The following is a 9,835-nucleotide window of genomic DNA, read 5'->3' on the forward strand; positions in this document are numbered from 1 at the left end:
TTCAAGCATACGAATATTGAGAAGCACCCTTCACCATTGCAGACGCAGTTTATGGATCAACATTCCTTGTTGCAACAGGATTCCATGGTCTACATGTAATTATCGGAACAATTTTTTTATCAACATGTCTACTTCGACATTCAATAAACAAATTCTCACCAAGACACCACTTTGGATTTGAAGCAGCAGCATGATCCTGACACTTTGTAGACGTAGTATGATTATTCTTATACATCTCTATTTATTGATGAGGTAGATAATTGTTTTTCTAGTATAAATAGTACATTTGACTTTCAATCTAAAAGCTTGATATAAATCAAGAAAAACAATCCTAATTTTATCTACAAGAATTTTTATTAGATTTATTATTCGAATAATTGTTATAATCCTTGCAACAACATTATCAAAAAAATTGATTAATGACCGAGAAATAAGATCACCATTTGAGTGTGGGTTTGACCCAAAAAGATCAGCACTAATACCATTCTCACTTCGATTCTTCTTAATTGCAGTAATTTTCTTAATTTTTGATGTAGAAATCGCACTAATCCTTCCAATTGTAATTATTTTTAAAACTTCAGACATTATAATCTGAACAGTATCAACAATATTTTTTAATATATTGTTACTAGGTGGACTATACCATGAATGAAATCAAGGAGCCTTACAATGAGCAGAATAAAGGGTTGTAGTTAACTATAACATTTGGGTTGAATTCAAAAAGTATTGATATAATCAATCAACCTTAAATGGAATAAGAAGCGAAATATTGCAGTCAGTTTCGACCTGGAAGGTTGGTAAATAAAATACCCTTATTCTTATTAATTGAAGCCAAAAAGAGGCGTATTACTGTTAATAATATAATTGAACTCTAAAGTTCCAATTAAGGAAATGTAAAGCCAATATGAAAGCTGCTAACTTTTTATATTAGCGGTTAAACTTTATTAACATTTCTAAAGTTTATATAGTTTCAATAAAACATTAAATTTTCACTGTAAAAATAATATATGTATATTTATAAATACCTAAAAGTAAAAATACTTCCTTAACATCTTCAGTGTCACGCTCTAATTATAATCTATTTAAGTAAATGGAAAATAATACCACCAAAATAAATATTCAAATGATAAAAGTTAAAAGATAAATCTTAAAATTAGAATCATATCAACCTTGTATATAACTAATTAAATAAATAAATAGACTACACAATCCTTGACAAACAAATAATTCACCTCAACCATAATCAAATGATTTAGATGAATAATAACCCAATTTTAAAGGAACATATCTAATAAACTTAGTTGAAAGAAAAGGTATAAACCACATGGAACCAGCAAATCTGACAAAAGAAAGTATACTTAAAGAAAATAAATTTTGAGAAAAATCAAAATTAGAAATAAGATAACCCAAATAAGCACCCAAAACAACTACAGTAATAGTTAAAAACTTTAAATAATAAGGCAAGGCAATCACATGAGGAACAGGAAAAATTAACCAAGACAAAAGACTACCACCAAAAACAGCAACAAACAATAAACCCATTATACCAAACGAAATATAATAACCCTTATCATCAAAAGAAAATCTAGTATAAAAATTATTATCACCAGATACTGAATAATAAAAAAGACGAAAAGAATAAGAAGCAGTTAAACCAGTAGAAAAGAAATAAAGAAAAAAAATCAAACAATTAATTCATCTTAAACAAACCATTTCAAGAATTAAATCCTTTGAATAAAAACCTGCGAAAAATGGTATACCACACAAAGACAAACTAGAAACATTAAAACAAACTGAAGTTAAAGGTATAAAATTAACAATTGAACCTATAAAACGAATATCCTGAGAATCCTTTAAATTATGAATTATTAAACCTGCACACATAAACAATAAAGCCTTAAATAAAGCATGAGATAATAAATGAAAATATGCAAGTTTTGGGTAACCCATAGCCAAAATTCTTATTATTAAACCAAGTTGTCTTAAAGTAGAAAGAGCAATAATTTTATTCAAATCAAATTCAAAATTTGCTCCCAAACCAGCCATAAATATAGTTATACAACCAATTAAAAGTAAGAATCAACCACAATTATAAGTATCTAATATTGGTCTGAAACGAATTAATAAATAAACCGCAGCAGTAACAAGAGTAGAAGAATGAACCAAAGCAGAAACAGGAGTAGGAGCAGCCATAGCAGCAGGAAGTCAAGAAGAAAAGGGAATTTGTGCTCTTTTAGTTATAGCTGCTCAAACAATTAATATAGTAATAAGCTTTATTTCAAAAGAATTAGAAATAAAATCAGAATAATAAATATAATTTCAACCACCAAAATTCAATATTCATGCAATAGAAATTAAAATAGCAACATACCAATAAGATTAGAAAGTGCAGTTAACATACCCGCACTATAAGTTTTCACATTTTGATAGTAAATAACTAAACAATAAGATACTAAACCTAAACCATCCCATCCCAATAGTATTCTAATCAAATTAGGACTAATAATTAAAAAACCTATAGAAAGAATAAATATTAAAACAATAACAATAAAACGATTTATATTTTTTTCTCCCGATATATAATCCTCTCTATAATAAATAAACAAAGAAGAAATATACATAACAAAAGACATAAAAATAAGAGACATTCAATCCAAAATTAAAGTCATAACAACCATAGATCCATTTAAATTAAAAAGTTCTCATTCAACAAAAACTCTATAATCAATTATTAAATAATAAATACCCAAAATATAAATTATAGTTCTAGAAAAAAATAAAGAAAAAAACTCAAAGAACAAATAGGAAACAAATTCAAGGCCTAAGATGAAAAATTCATATCATTGATTCCACAAAACAACATTTTTAATTAAAATACTTAAGCAACGTAAACAAAAAAAATACTCTCCCTTTAAACAAAGAATATTTAAAGGCAATCAATGGAAAAGTAAAAGATGATATTCACGAAAATAACCAAGAGAACAAGTATAAACACCAGAATAATATTTACCATGCTGAGAATAAGAATACATATATAAAGTATAAACAGCTCTAAAAAAAGACAAAAAAATTAAAGCAAAAATCTAAAAGAAGATCAAGACATAATTCTATTTAATAATCTAAGTTCACCTACCAAATTTAAAGAAGGAGGAGCAGCTATATTAGATGATCTCAAAAGGAATCATCATAAAGCCATTCTTGGTATCAAATTAATTATACCCTTGTTAATTAATAATCTTCGTCTACCTAAACGCTCATAAATAGTATTAGATAAACAAAATAAACCAGAAGAACACAAACCATGACCAACCATTAAAGAAAGCGAACCTATACAACCTCATCAATTCATAGTCATCAATCCTCCAATAACCATTCTTATATTAGCAACAGAAGAATATGCAATTAAAGATTCTAAATCAACATGACGAAAACAAATAAATCTAAAAATAACCCCACCAGATAAACCTAAAGACAATCAAAAATAATGAAACTTTAAACCCAAATAAGAAATAACCTTCATAACACGAAAAATACCATAACCACCTAACTTTAATAAAACACTAGCAAGAATCATTCTACCTGAAGTAGGGGCCTCAACATGAGCCTTAGGAAGCCATAAATGAACCAAAAATATTGGCATCTTAACTAAAAAAGCAAGAATTATAAACACATAAAATATAAAATAATAAGAACCCATATCAACCAATAAAGGAAAATATAAAGTATTAGAAAAATCATAAACCCTAAATAACAGTAATAATAAAGGCTATCTAGCAACCAGGGTATAAAAAATTAAATAAACACCAGCCTGTAAACGTTCAGGTTGATAGCCTCAACCCAATATCAAAAGTAAAGTAGGAACTAATCAAGCCTCAAAAAAAGTATAAAAAGAAAGAAGACTCAATCTAGCAAACGAACAATAAAGCAAATTCATTAAAATTAAGACTATAAAGACAAAAAAATTAGACTGATAAGAACTTAAATAAACTGAACCTCTAGCAGTAATTATTAAAGAACAAATTCAAAAACTAAGCAAAATCAAACTAAAAGAAAAACAATCAATACCAAAATAATATCTAATCATATTCAAATCTGCATATGAATAAACACAAATCATAAAAACAAAACTAGACAGAGACATTAAAGAATGAACCAACCATCAACAATTAATAACCAAACAAAGAGGGATCAAAAAAATTGTTATAAATAAATACTTTAACATAAAGATAAACCAAAAGAATTAAAAAAATCATTCCCATGAGAACGAATTATTGAAACTAAAATAGAAAGACCTAAAGCACCTTCACAAACAGAAAAAACCAAAAAAATAACAGGAAAAAAATAATCATAATCAAACTCAATAAGAAAAACAATAACCAATATAAATAAAGAAAGAACAATAAAGACAGAGAATATAAACATTAGTTTTAATAGTTTAAAAAAAACGCCGGTCTTGTAAACCGGAAATAAGTCCAGCCCCCACTTTTAAAACTTCAGAGGTGAAAAAGCTTTCCATCATCGGTCCCCAAAACCGATATTTTTAATAAACTAACCCTTGAAATGATCAAAATAATAATCATAGCACTATCAAACGTAATAAATATGAACTTTATTAAAATAAGACACCCAATATTAATAATGCTTTTCATTATCCTACAAACTTTTCTAGTTGGACTAATAACAGGAACAATAATGGAAAGATATTGATTATCATATATTTTATTTTTAACGTTTCTAGGTGGTATATTAGTTCTATTTATTTATATTACGAGAATTGCATCAAACGAAATATTTCAACCTAAATCAATTACGATAATTATTACCTTAACAATATGAATATTTATCATATCAACATTAATTATTTTAGATATAACAATATTTATAGACTTTTTCAAAAATACTGAAACTATAAATATTGATAATTGAATCAATTATCAAGAAATAACAATATCTATAGATAAACTATATAATAGACCAACATTCGTTATCACAATAATAATAATAATTTATTTACTTTTAGCACTATTAGCAGTTGTTAAAATCACCAATATTATCCAGGAGCCTATTCGTAAAATAAGATAATTTACTAATGAATAAACCCTTACGATTAAGACATCCTTTAATTAAAATCATTAATAACTCTTTAGTTGATTTACCTGCACCAACAAATATTTCATCTTGATGAAATTTTGGGTCCCTACTAGGGTTATGTTTGGTAATTCAAATTGTAACTGGACTATTTTTAGCTATACATTATACATCAAATATTGAAATAGCATTTAGTAGTGTAGTTGACATCTGCCGAGACGTAAATAATGGCTGAATTATTCGAACCTTACATGCAAATGGAGCTTCTATATTTTTTATTTGTATTTATTTACAAGTTGGATGAGGAATTTACTACGGATCTTACATATACATACACACCTGAATAATTGGTACAGTAATCCTATTCTTAGTTATAGCAACTGCATTTATAGGATACGTTTTACCTTGAGGTCAAATATCATTCTGAGGTGCGACAATAATTACTAATTTATTATCAGCAATTCCATATTTAGGAACAGATTTAGTTCAATGAGTATGAGGAGGGTTTGCTGTTGATAATGCAACATTAAATCGATTCTTTACATTCTATTTTGTACTACCGTTTATTATTGCTGCAATGGCAGCAATTCATTTATTCTTCCTCCACCAAACAGGGTCTAATAACCCCTTACGCCTAAATGGAGATATTGAAAAAATCCCATTTCACCCATACTTTACTTTCAAGGACTCTATCGCATTTGTATTAATAACATCATTATTAATTATATTGTGCTTAATTAATCCTTACCTCCTAGGGGATCCAGATAATTTTGTACCTGCTAACCCGTTAGTAACCCCCGTCCATATTCAACCAGAATGATATTTCTTATTTGCATACACAACTCTACGATCAATCCCTAATAAGCATTATTCCTATCATTTAGAATCTTAATAATTTTACCATTTTATATTAAAACACCATTCTGAGGTGTTCAATTCCATCCCATTAATCAGATTTTATTTTGAATTATAGTAGTTGTTGTATGCTTATTAACATGAATTGGTAAACGACCTGTTGAAGAACCTTACATTATAACAGGACAAATCTTAACAATTATCTACTTTACATACTTCTTAATTAATGTGCATGTTGCTAACGCATGAGATAAACTAATTAAGGAATAATAAGTTAATTAGCTTAGGAAAAGCATATGCTTTGAAAACATAAAACTAGAAGTTTAACTCTTCTATTAACTTTTCTTAAGAAATTTCACTAAATAAATGAAATAAATAAAATCGTTAAACCAACAAAGAAAAGATAAATTTAAAGATAAAGGCAAAAAACTTTTTCAAGCTAAGTACATTAACTCATCATAACGAAAACGTGGTAATGTCCCCCGAACTCAAATAAAACCAAAGGGCATAACAGCAAGCTTAATAAAAAATATAAAAGAATAAAAGTCACCACCTAGAAAAATTAAATCTAATAATATTCTTATAAAAAATTCTAGTATACTCAGCTAAAAAAATTAAAGTAAACCCGCCTGCACCATATTCAATATTAAAACCTGAAACTAACTCAGATTCACCTTTGGCAAAGTCAAAAGGAGTACGATTAGTTTCAGGTAAACAAGAAGCAAAACAAGCTAAAGCTAAAGGAAAAGAAATAATAGTAAATCAACAATAAAGCTGATAATTTATAAAATCTAACATGTTAAAAGTACGAATTATAATAATTAAAGATAATAAAATTAAAGCCAAACTAATGTCGTATGAAATTGTTTGAGCAACAGAACGAAGAGAACCTGGTAATGAATAATTTGAATTAGAAGACCAACCATTAATTATAACAGTATAAACACCTAATCTAGTACAACATAAAGAAAACAAAAATCCATAAGAAAAAGAACATATATAAGTTAAGTAACGGAAAATCTCTCAAACAGCCAAGGAAATTATTAAATTAAAAACAGGAGAAAAATAATAAAGTAAATAATTAGATATGATAGGAATTGGCTGCTCCTTACAAATTAACTTAATAGCATCACTAAAGGGTTGAGGAATTCCTGCAAAACCTACTTTATTTGGACCCTTTCAAATTTGGATGTAACCTAAAACCTTACGCTCTAATAAAGTTAAAAAAGCAACACTAATTAAAACACAAATAACTAATAAAAGAAAATACAAAATAAACATAAATAAATCATAAAGTATCAATACTATTCGTAGAAAAAATCTACATAAATGAATTCTAAATTGAACACATTAATCTGTCAAAACAGTAATTTAATAAGTATTAATCAATAAAATAAAAAATATTTCAACCATATGGTCATTTCGTACTAATATGAATTAATAATCTTAGGATAGACACCGACCTGCCTCACGCCGGTCTGAACTCAGATCATGTAAGAATTTAAAGGTCGAACAGACCTAATTACTGGGCTACTGCACCCAAAACTTTTCTTAATCCAACATCGAGGTCGCAATCTGCTTTGTCGAAATGAGCTCTCAAAAACTATTACGCTGTTATCCCTAAGGTAACTTAATCTTATGATCATAAATTATAGATCAAAACAACAAACATAAATTAAAGATATAATAATGAAGAGTTTATTTATTCCTCATGTCACCCCAACAAAACATCATCATTAAAAATTAAAAGACAAACAAAATACTATATAAAAATAAAATGTTAAGCTCTATAGGTTCTTCTCATCCTAAAGAAAAATTTAAGCCTTTTGACTCAAAAGTTAAATTCAAAATTTTATTTAGAGACAGGTGATTTCTCGTCAAGCCATTCATTCCAGCCACTAATTAAGAGACTAATGATTATGCTACCTTTGTACACTCAAAATACCGCGGCTCTTTAAAAATCTGCTCAGTGAGCAGGCCAGACCTCAAAGTATTTTCAAGAGGACATGATTTTGATAAACAGGAGGAAATCAATTTTGCCTACTTCCCTGTAATAAAAATCACAAGGTAAAAATTATATACAAATAAATATACTAATTCTATCATTATTACAAAAATTTTAAAATTAAATAAATAATCTTAATAAAAAACCTAAAATACTTACAAAACCAAAATAAAAAATAATGAACTAAAACGTAATCTTAGAGATAGCTGGTTTAAAGCTTACTACTATATTTTATAAAACAAATTAAAAGTTATTAACTTCATAGCTTATCCCTTAAGGAATAAATAAGTTAATATTTATACCTAAAAAATTAAATAAAAACTATTAACTTGAAAAAATTGAATTATTTCTTGAGAAATTAAATCTCTTGGGAAACGATTGACATCTCATTTCTATAAATAATTTATTAACAATTATGACACATTAAGTATAAATTATTTATAAATCAACCCAAATCCAGACAAGTAAAGTAAATACTAAAATTTTGATAAACCCTGTTACAAAAGGTACAATAAATAAAATCTACTTTTAAAAATTTAAAATAATATTTCATAAAACAATTACATTACCAATAAACTATTATCTAAAAAATCAATTCTACAAAATATACTAAGACAAAATTCGACAAAATTATTTTTATTGAATAATTAAACAACAAAAAATAAATATAATAAAATAAATAATCAAGATATCCTGATTTGCACAGAAAAATTTTCAGTGTACTAATAAGTTATATCTTGAAACTCTTCCTAGATACACTTTCCAGTACATCTACTATGTTACGACTCATCTCATCTAAATTGAAACTAAATTAAAATAATGAAATAGAATAATGAAATAGAATAATGAGAGCAATGGGCGATGTGCACACACCTCTGAGCCAATATCAGTTAAATTAAATAAGTTATATTACTATCAAATCTATCTTCATTAGTAGTATTTCACTATCAAATACGTTATAAACAAAAATCTATTGTAACCCACCTCCTCTTAACTATAAGCTGCACCTTGACCTGAAATATTTTATAATTATAAATCTTGAGAATTATAACTCTAAAAAGAACCTCTGATAATGGAGATATACAAACAAATAAATTAAGTAGAGTAAATCATGTATTATCAATTATGGGGTAGGTTCCTCTGAATGGATTGAGATACCGCCAAATTCTTTGGGTTTAAAGACCTTAACTAATAGTACGCTGGTAAATACAATTAACATTTAAAATAATAATGTATCTAATACTAGTTTATTATTTAAATTTCACAGATGCTTAAAAAGAGCTATAAATAAATTTTAACATTTCACCTTACAAATTTATATTTTAACCCTAAAAATAACAACTGTTTTAACCAAATATATTCACTTGTATCAATCGTACAACCGCGGCTGCTGGAACGAATTATGCCGATACTAAATCAATTACTAAATCCAAAATCACTTGATAATTAAATCAAATTACTGCAAAATAGAACTTTTAGTTTAACAAAACTTACATATAATGCAAAGAAAAAGTGAATAAATGAGCAAGAATAAAAGTTTTGGAAACAAAATCAGATATTTAAAAATTTATAAAACTAAGAAAACATAAAAGATTCAAATATTTAAAGTAAAAAAAAGAAAAAACTCAAAAAGTGACAAAAAAAAAGAAACGAACCCTCGAATGACCCCAACAACTTCTCTATTATATATAAATAAAGATTAATATGGAACATGTATACAAATAAATGTATTATATTCTTTCTTAATTAATCTTTCTTTTCACTAATAATAAAGAAAGATTAAATAATATAATAAACATATTTTATACAATTATGCAAAAATTTTTAATTTATTTTTTAATTTGTTTATGTTTTATTTTGGTTATTTTTAATTAATTTATCTCGGTT

At 26.5% G+C, this 9,835-nt stretch overlaps 1 pseudogene; it reads right to left on the reverse strand.

Moving 5' to 3' along the window:
- Window positions 1-1,233: 1,233 nt before the first annotated feature.
- Window positions 1,234-9,467, reverse strand: LOC124723007 (annotated as a pseudogene).
- Between the last annotated feature and the right edge of the window lie 368 nt (window positions 9,468-9,835).

The sequence above is a fragment of the Schistocerca piceifrons genome, chromosome X, assembly GCF_021461385.2.
Source record: "Schistocerca piceifrons isolate TAMUIC-IGC-003096 chromosome X, iqSchPice1.1, whole genome shotgun sequence".
NCBI classification, from domain to species: Eukaryota; Metazoa; Arthropoda; class Insecta; order Orthoptera; family Acrididae; genus Schistocerca; species Schistocerca piceifrons.